Here is a 17,043-nt window from a genome sequence, read left to right on the forward strand (position 1 = left end):
TGGACAATTCCAGTCTTTGGCTTGGACCCCCACCTTCAGACACAAGCTCTGTTGCCAAATTCAGGTTGACTGGCAGGACAACACTGTCCTGCACACGGTGCAAGTAAGTCACACTCCTGCTGTGCTGCACTGAACAAAGCTGTAGTTTAAAGGCAGCTTGGAACCCCCAGCGGAAGTTTTCATTGAAGAAGCCATAAATGATAGGATTGATGCTGCTGTTGCAAAAGGCCAACCAGTGGGCCAAAGGGTAAATGTAGATATTTATCACCCGGTGCTGGACCTCATTCAGGTTTGCATAATCACTCAGCATCATCAGGGTCCACAAAGGCAACCAGGACAGGATGAACATCAGTGCCACAACCAGTAACATCTTAACTACATGCTTCTTTTTCCGTGACAATATCTGGCGAGATTCATAGCCACTTGGTTTTCTGGAGCCAGATCCAAAGCTGGAAGCAGATTCTTGGCTTGCAGGGGTGGGAGCAGCTGCCTTGAAGAGTGTGAGCCCAATGCAGGCATACATAATGACAATGAGGGTGAGTGGACCCAGATAGATACTAGCAAAGAGCAGAGTTGTATAGATTTTGCGCATTTCTTTGCTGGGCCAGCTCTCATGGCACCAGTAGAATGGCCGTGTATAATTACCATCCCCTAATAAAATGAAAATCCGGCTCTCCTTAGTGACCTGCAGCATGACACCTGATGGACACATAATGGAGATGGCCAATACCCAAATGACAGCAATTGTGAGAATGGAGGTAGAAATGGTCAGCTTCTGTTTGAAGGGATAAACAATGCAACAAAACCTGAGAGACAGTAAAAAGACATAATGCAAATGAGAACAGTGCAAGTTTTCTATAAATACAAATGGATATGAAAAGTGCACATTTTTTATAACACAAATTTCATATATAAGTTTATATAAAGACATGCAGTTAGACTAATTGGCTACTCTAAATTGTCCATGACCAAAAGCAGTGCAGCAGAGGAGTGAGTGGCTAGCCGGCTGTACTTACTTAGCCAAGAAACCCTAGGAAAGGGACCCGATCCAAAACACACTGGATGGGTGAAGAAGATATAAGCAACAACAAAATAAAAATCCACAATTCTCTACCTGTCCACAGCAATGGCTACCAGTGTGAAAACAGAAGCAGACACAGATATTCCTTGTACCATTCCACTCAGCTTGCACACCAAACTTCCAAAAGGCCATCCTAGTAGAGGAATGAGAGAAAAACAGATGAGACTTTATTTTCAGTAGGTTAATAACCAGTTTAGCTCACAATAATCTTAGGCCAAGTTTACATTAGACCGTATCTGTCTCGTTTTCTTCGCGGATGCACTGTCCGTTTACATTAAAACGCCTGGAAACGCTGGGAAACGGGAATCCGCCAGGGTCCACGTATTCAATCCAGATTGTGTCTGGTCCGGTGCTGTGTAAACATTGAGAATACGTGGATACGCTGTGCTGAGCTCTAGCTGGCGTCGTCATTGGACAACGTCACTGTGACATCCACCTTCCTGATTCACTGGCGTTGGTTATGTGACGCGACTGCTGAAAAACGGCGTGGACTTCCGCCTTGTATCACCTTTCAGTAAAGAGTATAAAAGTATGAAAATACCGCAAATACGGATGTAAATACTGCCCATTGTGTAGTTATGATTGTCTTTAGGCTTGCCATCCTTCCACTTGCAAGTGGTAAGTGACACGCATGCCCGACATGCACTGAGATCACACACACAGCGGCTCAGTCCCAAATCACTGCTTGTGAGCTCCACTTGCGCGCTCTGTGAGCTGCGCAGGGCCGGAGTGCGCACCCTCCAGAGGGCACTCGCTGTTCAGGGCGGAGTGATTTGGAGCGCAGGATGCCTGCGGAGCCGAGCGTATCCGTGTATTGGCGTTGCTATGTGCACGCGAATCGTGTATTGGCGTTGCTGTGTGCACACTAATCGTTTTAAAAACATTAATCTGATGATCCGCTGATACGGTCTAATGTAAACCCCACCTTACACTGGGCCTTCCATCTATTCAGGCTTAAGGCCAGCACTAATGCATTATCCTGTACAACCCCAGTGGCTGGGTATTTTACCTAATCTGCATGTCTTTGAACTGTGGGGGAAACCAGAGCACCCAGAGGACAGACAACATGCAAACTCCACACAGAAAAGCCCCCATCAGCCATGGGGTTCAAACCCAGAACCTTCTTGCTGTGAGGTAACAGTGCTAACCATTACACCACCATGTGAGCTTAACAAAAAAATAAAAATAAAGCAAGCTACATTTTATTTGCTTTATATCAAATACAACTCACTGGTTTTTTTTATGACTGGCACAATATATTGTAATAAATTGGGGAAATTATTGACTAATATGGGCGGCACGGTGGTGCAGTGGTTAGCACTGTCGCCTCACAGCAAGAAGGTCCAGGTTCGAGCCCCGTGGCTGGCGAGGGCCTTTCTGTGCGGAGTTTGCATGTTCTCCCCGTGTTCGCGTGGGTTTCCTCCGGGTGCTCTGGTTTCCCCCACAGTCCAAAGACATGCAGGTTAGGTTAACTGGTGACTCTAAATTGACCGTAGGTGTGAATGTGAGTGTGAATGGTTGTCTGTGTCTATGTGTCAGCCCTGTGATGACCTGGCGACTTGTCCAGGGTGTACCCCGCCTTTCGCCCGTAGTCAGCTGGGATAGGCTCCAGCTTGCAGCATAGAGATAATGAGATGAGATTGACTAATATAAAATTTGTATTAGAACTACAATAACATTACAGTTCATCATTTACTATGGCTAGACAGTTTGTGTCCATAACTCAAAGACAATACCTCAGTCAAAACAGCTACACATTCAATTAAAACATAAAAATACAGTATGTACTATATACTGTAGATGGGTGTCAAATTAAAGGAAACGAATAAATAAAAAACCTAAAACAGTCAATGATTGGAGAAACATGATATGTAGGACATGATCATACTGTGAGCAAGAACAGTCAGTCCATCCAGAACTACATAGAGGGGGTTATTTTGGTAGGTTTGCAGTGTATAAACCATTATAAAGATGAATATAGTGGTGCAAAAAACTTCCACTAGTCCCTGGTTCAATCCTGTACTTGGGTTAGCTGTCTGTGCAGTCTTGCATGTGTTCTCTGTAATTATGGGTTCTCTCTAGTTTACTCCCAAAAAAAGGCTGGTAGGTGGATACTAAACTAAATTGTCCCTCAGTGTGAATCAGTGTGTAGGCATGGTGCCCTTCAATAGACTGGCATCCCATCCAGGGTGTAATTCCAGGTCATGCCCAATAAACTCTGGATTCCCTGCAACCCTGAGCAAGATTAAAGTACATAATTATAATGGACAAAAAAACCCCTGTGTTTGAGTTTAGGTTAGAATTGGTATTGAAAAACAAAAATACTCAAGCTACTGTTAATAATAGGCCAAATATTCAAATATTTTATTTGGATATAAAAAAAAAAATCAAGACCTGAATTAATTCTAATGGTTTAATAAAACCAGAAGTAGAATCCAAATCATATTATTCCAAATGTAATACAATGCAACATAAAAGCAAGAGACAATTAAAAATGACTAATACAATGATACATGAATAAGACAATTGCAATAATTGAAATAAACATCCAATAGGAGTTTAGAATATTGCCAATATACTGCTGCATCAGTAGTCCTAATTGTAATTATCACATTAACCATTGCGATACAATATGACTTTTAGCCTTTTACCCTCATTATTTGGAAGGCTTTAAAGTAAGACTTGATCCAGGTCATTATTTTGTTATATGTATATATAAAACAGTTATTCCACGAAATTGAGTTGGATATATGCTGATTGCCAAGTAGGCTATAGGCCATATACGACTAAATTGAGTGGAATAACGGTTTTATTACCCCGTAAATCCTCTAATATAGGCCGGGGCCTTTATTTCACTCAAGTGCATCTTGGTCCAGGCCATTATTGGAAGGAGGCCAGAATTAGAGGTAGGCCTCTATTTCTATTTGAGCAAAACAGACTACCAGTGGAATGAATAAAAACGAGATTTTGTGTCTATTTGAACCTATAAAATAGGTTCATTTATTGAAAAAGTACAGTTACCATAACGGTATACAGAATATTATCAACAAATACCGGTAATTCAGACATCCTTTCCAGCAGGGTTGAACTGTAAGGTACGCACTAGCGGTGTAATCCCCCCCCCCCCAAAAAAAAAAAAAAAAAAAAACGCTTGCGTGCTGCAGTTTCTATGAAGAGTCGATCTATAGGCTTATACACAAAACAACGATAGAACTTTAACTTGAAATTGAACAATAGCCTTCCATGAACACAGGCTGATATTTGAACAACATATGTGAACGACACACGACAATAAACAATAAACTCTTTATAGCCTCGATTAGAATCTAGTGAACTTGCTCAGCACGACCGCACGCACGACTCTGACACACACTGTAGCGCAACGTGGGGTACATAGACTCGCTGAAAAACTCCTCGGGTATTTTTCTGAGTTTACCGAAAATCAGAGTAGAAGGAGCCACCCACCCTCTGTCTGGTTTGAAGCGGTTCTGTAGGACATTGAGCTTTACAGAGTCCGGTGCACATTTTAAGGCATCTGGTTGAAGTTTACCTATGTCTGATAAATCTGATGTCAGTGATAGCGGGCTGACTCGTGGCTCATTAGTAAAGCTATCTGATGGCTCATTTGTCAGCAAGGTGGAGCAACCATCTACTTCTGATCGTAAGGGACATGGGGAGATGTAGGTGTTCTTATATGAAATTCACTGGATGTATGGCTAGTTTCAAACTCAGAGGTAGATGAAGGCAGCGTACTGCTGCTCGGTTGCGGAGGAGTGGAAGCTGCCGGTGCCGTGTTACTAGCTGATACTGGAGAGGACTGGCAAGCAGATGACACCCCTGGATCACTGCTTTTGGACTTTTTCGTAAAAGTCTGAAACAAGCTCGTTTGTTTCAGGGTTCGTTTACTCATTTTTGACTCGCTTCTCAATAAATTCTCGCACAAGCTCTGACTACTGACGATTGTCTGTCTCCGTTTCTCAAAACTGGAGAGAATCTCAGTGGTGCAAGAAAAGTATATCTGCATTGACCAATGAGCTTTCTTGGTCACGCACACCCCGCCCACTCCTGAAGCACACAAATGCGCCGGCACACACACGTCTCTCTCTCTCTCTCTCTCTCTCTCTCTCTCTTTCTCAAATTATGTTGCATTGCCAAAGCATTCAGGTAACAATTATAATTAAAAAAAAATATCTCTCTCCCCAAGGTACGCCTAGTGCGTACGGCCATACGCCTGGCGGCACCACTGATCACAATTGTCTTTCAGATCGGAACGATTGTGTAAGGCCACTATGATCTCAGAAACATCGTTGGTTATTGAGGTATTTCACCTGACGTCATAGGGTCACGTGACGCCCCGGTGTCCACCATTTTGGACGGCAAGCTAGCTAATGTCAACAACATAGTAGCTAGTATGTTACTGTAGCAATATTTACGTTCAGTCATTTGGATGACTGTTAAAACCTTTCAGTCTCAAGTTTTTCCTTTACTGGATTTACTAGTTTACTGAGCTAGCGCGCGATGGCTCCGGGCTCGGCCGGAGAGCGCGCGATGGCTCCGGGCTCGGCCGGAGAGCGCGCGATGGCTCCCGGCTCGGCCGGAGAGCGCGCGATGGCTCCCGGCTCGGCCGGAGAGCGCGCGATGGCTCCCGGCTCGGCCGGAGAGCGCGCGATGGCTCCCGGCTCGGCCGGAGAGCGCGCGATGGCTCCCGGCTCGGCCGGAGAGCGCGCGATGGCTCCCGGCTCGGCCGGAGAGCGCGCGATGGCTCAGTAAACTAGTAAATCCAGTAAAGGAAAAACTTGAGACTGAAAGGTTTTAACAGTCATCCAAATGACTGAACGTAAACATTGCTACAGGAACATACCAGCTACTATGTTGTTGACATTAGCTAGTGCTAACAGCTAGTTGCTAATACACTGCTACAACTACACCGACCCTAATAATACAGTTCTTGGTCATTGCCTGGTAACAGCAAATTTATAACGGGCCATGTCTCAACAGACTAAGAAGTTATTTCAATGACATTTAATAACATTTTGTTTATCCTGAGGACCGAAAGTAAATGAAAATGTGAACAAACCTTAGCTGTAATCAGATGGCGACCACCGGCTCCAGGGACGACCCACTGATGTAGGCATGTTACCCAGCCTGACACAAAATATTTGTCGGCATCCAAACTCTTATACGCTTTCAGATCAATACCTGTGTATGGCGATGGGTTTTTAACGACATAGGTATACAGATCATGTGGGCCGAAGTCAGGTAAAGACGAGGGCTTCGTGTACTTCTGTATGTCAGTGAACAATCCTGGTGGAAGCAGGTAAACATCGTTCTCTAAGCCTGCTAACCTCAATTTTTGCAAATACCTCTCCCTCTGCTCGCCCTGTAAATGCCCTACGTCGCTGGATAGTGAAGGTGCTTTCTGCATCTCGCTCCTTTTTCTTTTATGTTTTTCGTTTGTCGCCTTCCTCGCATTCAAACTGATTCGAGCCGTGCCGTCCAAAATGGCAGCGTCACATGACTTGGTCACGTGAGTGAAATACCTCAATAGCCCCGGCCTGTATTAGAGTCCGGCCATTATTTACCTCCTCCGACAGCGAGACCGGCCAATATTAGAGTCCCGGCCAGTAATGGAATACAGGCCAGTATTAGAGGATTTACTGTATATCCACATTCACTGGATTTTGAGAAATAGAGCATTTTTATTTTTTGCTAATTCTATAAATAAAAACTTTATACAAAATGTCCAACAAAATCATTTCAGCTTAGAATATAAACAAACCGGCAAAATGACAGTAGTAATTTGTGAAAAATGCGATAATAATAATTCTTGAAAAATAAAAAAGGTACGTTCTTATCAGCAAATAATTTTATTCCATATTTTTTTTTTTTTTTTTGTATTTTTTAGGTTTTGTTTTCGAGTAGCGTTTTTATTTCATGCTCGATTAGTTCACTAACATGGTCCACCATTTTCTTCTCTTTAGGGTTTTTTGGCGGTTTGGCACCACCAACTGGGCTGGTGTGTAGAACAGCAGATACTGGGATAAAAATAAACTGTATTCTTTTAGCTGTTTCTGTTTCTTTTAAATACTTGATAACAAAATGATATATCTGACTTGATGCACTCCACCATTTTGTTTTTCTTTACTCACGGTATATGAACTGATATCCTAGTAGTAGAGTAGCCAATCAGAGTGTGCGATTGCTTATATCCAGTGAATGTGGATATAATTTTATGAGTTTAATGCATTTTTCTTATATAAACACACACACACACACACACACACACACACACACAGTGGTGCCTGAAAGTTTGTGAACCCTTTAGAATTTTCTATATTTCTGCATAAATATGACCTAAAGCATCATCAGATTTTTGCACAAGTCCTAAAAGTAGGTAAAGAGAATCCAGTTAAAGAAATAAGAAAAAAAATTATACTTGGTCATTTATTTATTGAGGAAAATGATCCAATATTACATATCTGAGAGTGGCAAAAGCATGTGAACCTCTAGGATTAGCAGTTAATTTGAAGGTGAAATTAGAGTCAGGTGTTTTCAATCAATGGGATGACAATCAGGTGTGAGTGGGCACCCTGTTTTATTTAAAGAACAGGGATCTATCAAAGTCTGATCTTCACAACACATGTTTGTGGAAGTGTATCATGGCACAAACAAAGGAGATTTCTGAGGACCTCAGAAAAAGTGTTGTTGATGCTCATCAGGCTGGAAAAGGTTACAAAACCATCTCTAAAGAGTTTGGACTCCACCAATCCACAGTCAGACAGATTGTGTACAAATGGAGGAAATTCAAGACCATCGTTACCCTCCCCAGGAGTGGTCAACCAACAAAGATCACTCCAAGCACAAGGCGTGTAATAGTCGGCGAGGTCACAGAAGACCCCAGGGTAACTTCTAAGCAACTGAAGGCCTCTCTCACATTTGGCTAATGTTAATGTTCATGAGTCCACTATCAGGAGAACACTGAACAACAATGGTGTGCATGGCAGGGTTGCAAGAAGAAAGCCACTGCTCTCCAAAAAGAACATTGCTGCTCATCTGCAGTTTGCTAAAAATCACATGGACAAGCCAGAAGGCTATTGGAAAAATGTTTTGTGGAGGGATGAGACCAAAATAGAACTTTTTGGTTTAAATGAGAAGCGTTATGTTTGGAGAAAGGAAAACACTGCATTCCAGCATAAGAACCTTATCCCATCTGTGAAACAGGGTGGTGGTAGTATCATGGTTTGGGCCTGTTTTGCTGCATCTGGGCCAGAACGGCTTGCCATCATTATTATACCAGCGAATTCTAAAGGAAAATGTCAGGACATCTGTCCATGAACTGAATCTCAAGAGAAGGTGGGTCATGCAGCAAGACAACGACCCTAAGCACACAAGTCATTCTACCAAAGAATGGTTAAAGAAGAATAAAGTTTGGCCAAGTCAAAATCCTGACCTTAATCCAATCGAAATGTTGTGGAAGGACCTGAAGCAAGCAGTACATGTGAGGAAACCCACCAACATCCCAGAGTTGAAGCTGTTCTGTACGGAGGAATGGGCTAAAATTCCTCCAAGCCGGTGTGCTGGACTGATCAACAGTTACCGGAAATGTTTAGTTGCAGTTATTGCTGCACAAGGGGCTCACACCAGATACTGAAAGCAAAGGTTCACATACTTTTGCCACTCACAGATATGTAATATTGGATTATTTTCCTCAATAAATAAATGACCAAGTATAATATTTTTTGTCTCATTTGTTTTACTGGGTTCTCTTTATCTACTTTTAGGACTTGTGTGAAAATCTGATGATGTTTTAGGTCATATTTATGCAGAAATATAGAAAATTCTAAAGGGTTCACAAACTTTCAAGCACCACTGTGTGTATAGATAGATAGATAGATAGATAGATAGATAGATAGATAGAAAATATTCCACGGTTGCACGAAGATATGAAGTTTACCTTTGAGTGGTGAACATATTCACGAGTGCCTTCACAGGCAAAAGCCAGAGCTCAAGCAAAGGGCAGCCATTCACTGTTATTGCTATTAACTGTTTAAGCAATCTATCTAATAGGGGACACCTGGACAACAACAAATGCCTGTAAGTCATGTGTTCCAATATTTTTGATCACTTGAAAAATAGGTGGGTTCAAACAAAAGGTGCCATGTTGTAACACATTCACATTTAAGTACCAGGAAATTAAAACTGAAATTCTCATTTATTGTCTCATATTCATCTTTTGATCTCAACCCTGAATGCATGGACATCACTAGGATTGAGAGTTGGGGGGCTTAGCCCCAGGAGTGTGTTCAGTAATATGCGCGCGTGCCGACATTTTTTTTTATTGCTCCTACATAGGCTTCGTCAATTATTCATTATTTGAAGAACATTTATCAGAATCTGTTATCTGGATCACTTTCTTTTTCTACCCTGCTATTTCTCTCCTAAGTCTTCAGGATATCTTCTTTATATTAACAAAATAAGTCTAAACCAGTTCATTAGAGGCTGGGGCTATGTTTATGAAGAAAGATGTTTGCAAATATCTCCATCAATGCATTTGGTAAAAATTCATTAGGTTATATTCCAAATAAAGCTATTTATTTCAGTCTGATGCACTGAACAGGAGACAACATAATGGTGTGGTGCTTTATTTAATTAGTTTAGTTATAACTAGCTTAGTTCAAAATCCTAGTGAAATCTGACAATTCAGACAAATATGAATGTTTCTCAAACATTTATTCTGCCAAATGAGAATACAGTATACCTTAACCCTTTGGGGGACACTTAGTTTTCAGAGCAGATATCAAACAAATAAGCTTAAACTGATAGTGAAGTTTAGAAAGAAAATTTGCTCACCATTTCTGTCCTATCTCAAAAACAGCTTTCATTATTTAAGTGCTAGCTAGAGCTACTTTATGAGATGGGCTAAAACACACAGAAAAAACTAAGGTCTTAGTTTAGCCCAAAATATAAGTTGTCATAAGTTGTCAAGTTGTACAACAACAGCACAGGAAAGATGAACATCCTTGAGACTATTTCACAGTACGCAGCTACAGACTTGCACATAACACAAACCAGCAAGAAAACGAGTCAAACAATAATATGTCTACAAGTTCTAGCTATGACACGAATAAAATTATCGTTATGTTTCCAAGTATAGCCAGAATGTAACCTGCATGCCTTTGGGGGAAACCAGACACCCTGGAGGAAACCCATGCAGACACGGGGAGAACATGCAAACTCCACACAGAAAGGCCCCTGTCGGCCACTGGGCTCGAACCCAGAACCTTTTTGCTGTGAGGTGACAGTGCTAGCCATTACACCACCGTGCCACCACTGGGTGATATTTTTCTCTCATCTTCAATTATCCAGTTTGAGCCAACTGTGCATGTGCCTTGCCTCAAATTCCTGTTCTTGGCTGACAGGAGTGGAAACCAATGTGGTCTTCTGTTGTTGTAGCTCATCTGCCTCAAGGTTTGATGTGTTGTGCATTCTGAAATGCTTTTCTGCTCACCATGGTTGTAAAGAATGATTATATGAGTTACTGTGTCCTTCCTGGCAGCTCGAACCAGCGTAGACATTTTCTTCTGACCTCTCATCAACAAGTTGCTTCCACACACAGAACTGTCGCTCACTGAATTTTTTTTTTGTTGTTGTCTTTTTCACAATTCTGCGTGAATTCTAGAGACTCCCAGCAGAAGAGCAGTTTCTGAAATAATCAAACCAGCCAATCTGGCACCAACAACCATGCCATGGCTAAAGTCACAGAGATCAGACTTTTCTCCTTATTCTGTTGTTTGATGTGAACAATACCTAAATCTCTTAACCTGTACCTGCATGATTTTATGCATTGTGCTGTTGCCACATGATTGGCTGATTAGATAACTGCAAAAATGAGCAGGTGTACAGGTGTTCCTTTTAAAGTGGACAATGAGTGTATATGTGCTAATTATACAAAATGGGTATCTCATGAGTGGTCAAAGGCGAATGTACAGGACCTTGGTGCACTAGAATAATTAGCTAACAAAAAGAAGAATAAACAAGCCCTAGTCCCTTACTTACCTGTAATAATGTTGTCTACTAAGGTGGTGGGCATGCAGAAAATTCCAACCAGCAGATCACTGATAGCCAGGTTGAGGATGAACAGGTTGGTGACAGTACGCATATGTTTGCTTCTCAGCACAGTAAAGCATACCACTCCATTACCAACCATACACACAATGAAGATGAGAAAGTAGGACACAATGAAGATGGCAGACACAGAGCGATTATGAAGGTAGAAGTCCACATAGGTGATATTGGCACCAGGACATGGACAGGAAGTGCTTGGGTCTTTCAAAAGTTTTTCTGAGTTTTCCAAAGTGTAGACTGACACAGAAGATGATGTTGTTGAATTGAGTGCCAATGTTTTCATTGCCATTTTAAATTCTGAAAGTAAAAAAAAAAAAAATTATATATATATTTTCCTAAATCACATTAATTTGCATTGAAAATGAAGAGTACAGTGACATGTTTAGTGAGCTGTTCTAAACAGAAATTTATTTCAAGCAGGATTTGGAAGATGCTGAAGAAAGAACTTCTTCAGAAAAGAAAGATGGTAATGCCATCCACTCACATGCATTCAGTCCTATAATGATCTTTGTCTTAAGTGTTCAGCACTGAATGATACCAACCAAATAACCATCAATTCATATGCATATGTACAGAATATATGGATGAATCTACAGCAATGTGTAGATAATCTTAAGGCCTATAATAACATTATACACAGTAATGTGTGAAATGTTTCAGCTTCAGGTTCCACTGAAACAGCCAAGCAACACCAGCAACTTGGCAAGAAATCTCGCATGCAAGCTTCACGAGTCAGCATTTAGACACCTAAACACCTTATTGAGAGTTTAATTCAGGCATATGATTAACTGTTTTTCCTGTAAAGTGACTCATTAAGCTCACAACACTGACTTTGCTTCTGAATTTCTATACAGTATATAGACCAGGGGTTTTCAAAGTGTGGGAGAGTCCACCCCCCCTCGGAGAGCAAATAAACAACAGCGCCCCCCCCCCAACAATTTTTGTTGTTGCTATACTTAATGTTCCATTCGTATTTTTAAAAAATGGTTGTTGTACACATTTTAATTTTTTTCTTTTTCACATTTTAAACATCTGTGCTTTTTAAAACATCTTGGTTTACACATTTTAAACATCTCATACACGGGCGCAGATAGAGGGGGGGACGGGGGGGATTCGTCCCACCCAGATTTAAATTCACCTCGTGCGGTCCCCCCCACTTATAGGGAGGAAAAAAACGTCTATGCTGTCTTTCTTTGCATAAGGCAAACCTCACGGAAAAATCAAAAGACTAATTACCATTCGGTTTATTGAGGTGCACAGCAGTACATACATAGTTGCAACTGCGCAGACTGCACAGGTTGCGAGCTCGAGCTTGGTTGCTATGGTTACCCACAACAAGTTTGACCGGCATATCGGGGACAGCTCCTCCTAGTTCAGGACCCCAACACGACATGATGAAGGGTGCCAAAAGGCAGAAAAAAAAAAAAAACGACTGTAAGTAAACTGTGCCTTACTTTATCATATCACCTTGCAATTTTTTGATAGTCTGTTCAAAGTAATGTCGTAGTGAAAGTAAAATCGTACGGAGTAGAGATGCCTTTCTGGTAGCCTCCTTCTTTCGGTGGTAGCCTGTAGATACAGTGCTCAGAAGGCAGTTTTAATGTTTAATCTGGCGTTCCCTGCCATAATTTCAGCGAGCATATTGTTTCATAAGGAAACTTTGCCAAGAGTTGTTGACTGACTGCCGCTCACGCAACACACAGGCATAGTTAGAAAGTCAGGATGCACTGGTTTACACTTTACACACACACACGTAGCCCAGCCTCTCGCTATGTTTAACAGTTGGAACTTAGCGGTTTTAAAACTAGTTTTGCAGTTTTGCAATTTCTGTGCGTGATGATAATGTGTAAACTTTGGATTTCCATAGGCTATGTTAAAATGTTATCATTGTCCTGGCCTGCAGGTAGTTCCTGGTGATGGCAGTGAGGGAGGTGAAATAACATGTATACACACTACCGTTCAAAAGTTCGGGGTCACCCAGACAATTTTGTGTTTTCCATGAAAAGTCACACTTTTATTTACCACCATAAGTTGTAAAATGAATAGAAAATATAGTCAAGACATTTTTCTGGCCATTTTGAGCATTTAATCGACCCCACAAATGTGATGCTCCAGAAACTCAATCTGCTCAAAGGAAGGTCAGTTTTATAGCTTCTCTAAAGAGCTAAACTGTTTTCAGCTGTGCTAACATGATTGTACAAGGGTTTTCTAATCATCCATTAGCCTTCTGAGGCAATGAGCAAACACATTGTACCATTAGAACACTGGAGTGATAGTTGCTGGAAATTGGCCTCTATACACCTATGTAGATATTGCACCAAAACCCAGACATTTGCAGCTAGAATAGTCGTTTACCACATTAGCAATGTATAGAGTGTATTTCTGATTAGTTTAAAGTGATCTTCATTGAAAAGAACAGTGCTTTTCTTTCAAAAATAAGGACATTTCAAAGTTACCCCAAACTTTTGAACGGTAGTGTGTGTGTGTGTATGTATATTTTATATATATATATATATATATATAAACACACACACAAAATGGAATCATTTGCTGACAGCTCAGTCCCCCCCCAGTTCAAAAATCCTATCTGCGCCCCTGATCTCATAGCATCGTTAGCTAGCACCTCTTGGCAGACAACACACTGTGGCAGTGGCGCATCTTCAGATCCAGTCCATGAAAATCCAAACTTTAAATAATCGTGGTCATACTTCCTTCTTTTTTTTTTTTTAAGATTTTTTTTGGGCTTTTTTCACCTTTATTGGATAGGACAGTGTAGAGACAGGAAATGAGCGGGAGAAAGAGACGGGGAGGGATCGGGGGGCGTCATGGCTCAGGTGGATAAGGCGCCATACCATACTTCCTTCTTTTTTAGCCCCCCCAGGATTCCGCAGGCCTTTTTTGTGATTGTTGCGGGCTAAAATGGCTGATGTTGCGGGGGGGTTCCAAAAAATTGCGATGAAAGTTGCGGTGTTTTTTAGGTTTTTGTTGCGATTACATTGCGGGAGGAAGTGAAAGTTGCGAGAAATTGTTGCGATTTTCTCTTTTTGTGATTAAAATTGAGTGATATGTTAAATATTAAGTTATTACTGAAAAACTATTGATTAAAAAAAACAGACACTGAGAAATGGTCCTATAAACAACTTTACCAATATAAAAGATTACCAGGACTACAAAAATGCAGAAAAATAGGCTTTACTTATCCAAATGCACCTGTTGGTTCAAAAGTTAAAGTGCATAGAACCTCATAGCACAACATGAAGTTACCTTAAAATATAATATAAATGCCTCAGCTTTCATGTAAGAAAAAACTATTAATACTAGTACTGTGTGCAGGCAGTCTCTCCTGAAGACTAAATTAAACAATAATTATAAACTAATAAAATAAATGTCTCAGGCTTCATAGAAGAAAAAAAAAACAATTTGAACAGAATCTCACAGTATGATGCTGAAGCTGCCTAAACAATGGAAAATAAAATACCATTTTGGCAAAAATGTTGGCATCCGTTAATTTCTTGTATTAAGTAAAAAAATAATGTAAAGTGCACACAGTCCTTCACTGTAAACACAACACACTTTCAGTAACAGAATTTAAGCCTACATAAACACTGACTCGCACATGCAGTGTTGCCAGATACTGCTGACGTTTTCCAGTCCAAAATATGTTCAAAACCCGCCAAAATGCACTTGAAACCGCCCAATCTGGCAACACTGCGCGCATGCTGCTTCTCTTGAACGTATACACGGAAGTAAGGTGGAAGGTAGTTTGTCGACGTCACCTCAAGATGACGCCAACGATTGGTCAAATTTGCGGGAAAGTTGCGGTGATTGGATATAATTGCAACACCGCCCTGAATTCGTGGGGATTGGTTGAATTTGCTTTGAAGTTGCAAATCGCAACATCCTGGAGGCTCTGTTTTTTTGCTTGGCCCCAGACTTTGTCTCCTCACTCACTGTAGCTTTAGGTACTAAAAATCGATCCATTTTGTCTCTGACAAAGGCTAGCTGAAGTTCGCTAAATGTCTGCAATATTAACTTATTCTAGTTTATTTTTCCTCACGTTGCGCCCGCCCCCCAGGGGAGGCATGTCCCACACTTTGAAAAGCCCTGATATAGACTAATTCTGAATGACTGTCATAAAATATTGGTGCTAAAAACAGAGAGGTGTTAAATACAGAAAACACTGTAACCTTATTAATTAATTCTGTTAACTGTATCTGCACAATGCACATGGTGAGAATCTCTTTCTTCTTCCTGTGCCACTTATTGAGTGCTATATATAGTTTAACAAAGCTACAGTTTTTGGTCATACAGTATTAACCTATAATTTTAGCTCTTTGATCTCAAAGAGGTGCAACCAGTGCTAACAAGTCAATCCAAGCAGAGAGAAAAAAACTTTCGACCACAAAACCCTAAGTGTATATCGGTAAGTGAGACAGTGTACGTCACTGTACATCAAGCAACAGTAAGACAACAGCAAGGAAAAATTCAGTGAGTGTACTACTTAATATTAAACAGTGACTCCATTTTTAATTAACCAAAGACAACACAGTCACATCCACATAATTTCTGTTGGCTCACAAGGAAAGGTATCTGCTCCCAGTAACAAATGGACACCTTTCACATCCAGTGTCCTTTCCCTTTCTGTGGAGTAAATTTTCTTTATGCATTTGGTTTGACTGCTGCTTTATCTTAAAAAGAAGAAAATGTTAATTTTCAGGTGACTCCCATGTAACCATAGCAAGAGGACCAAATGTTGCAAATGTTGGCGCCTCTGCTCTAAAATTATAGTGGTTTTGGAGAAAATGTATGCCGTTAATGTTCTGAAAACTGCAATTTGCCTCCAGAGTCATGAGTGGTCATAGCTTTAACCTGAGTTTATAGAACATAATATATAGATTTAGGCACTGCCTAAAAGCGGAGCTCCCATCTGTTTCTGGGTTGTAGAATTTTCTTATGTCATAGCCAGTCTCTTTTGTTTTATTTCTTTACTGGCTAGCACTGGCCACTAGGCGGTGTATATGACTGATAATTACTAACACTGGCCACTAGGCGGTGTGTATGACTGGTAATTACTAACACTGACCACTAGGCAGTGTGTATGACTGGTACTTACTAACACTGACCACTAGGCGGTGTGTATGACTGGTAATTACTAACACTGACCACTAGGCGGTGTGTATGACTGGTAATTACTAACACTGGCCACTAGGCGGTGTGTATGACTGGTAATTACTAACACTGACCACTAGGCAGTGTGTATGAGTGGTGGTACACGTACACGGACAAACCACAAAAAAATTGACTCGATGGGTTTACCATTTTTTCTTAGGTATGGTGCTCCGCGGGAGCTCCGCTATTAAATATAAACATGCTTGAATTTAGGGTGGCACGGTGGTGTAGTGGTTAGCACTGTCACCTCACAGCAAGAAGGTTCTGGGTTCGAGCCCAGTGGCCGACGAGGGCCTTTCTGTGTGGAGTTTGCATGTTCTCCCTGTGTCTACGTGGGTTTCCTTCGGGTGCTCTGGTTTCCCCCACAGTCCAAAGACATGCAGGTTAGGTTAACTGGTGACTCTAAATTGACCATAGGTGTGAATGTGAGTGTGAATGGTTGTCTGTGTCTATGTGTCAGCCCTGTGATGACCTGGCGACTTGTCCAGGGTGTACCCCGCCTTTTGCCCGTAGTCAGCTGGGATAGGCTCCAGCTTGCCTGCGACCCTGTAGAACAGGATAAAGCGGCTAGAGATAATGAGATGAGATGAGATGCTTGAATTTAGGGCGGCACAGTGGTGTAGTGGTTAGCACTGTCACCTCACAGCAAGAAGGTTCTGGGTTCAAGC

This window comes from Neoarius graeffei, chromosome 28 (genome assembly GCF_027579695.1).
Source record: "Neoarius graeffei isolate fNeoGra1 chromosome 28, fNeoGra1.pri, whole genome shotgun sequence".
NCBI lineage: Eukaryota > Metazoa > Chordata > Actinopteri > Siluriformes > Ariidae > Neoarius > Neoarius graeffei.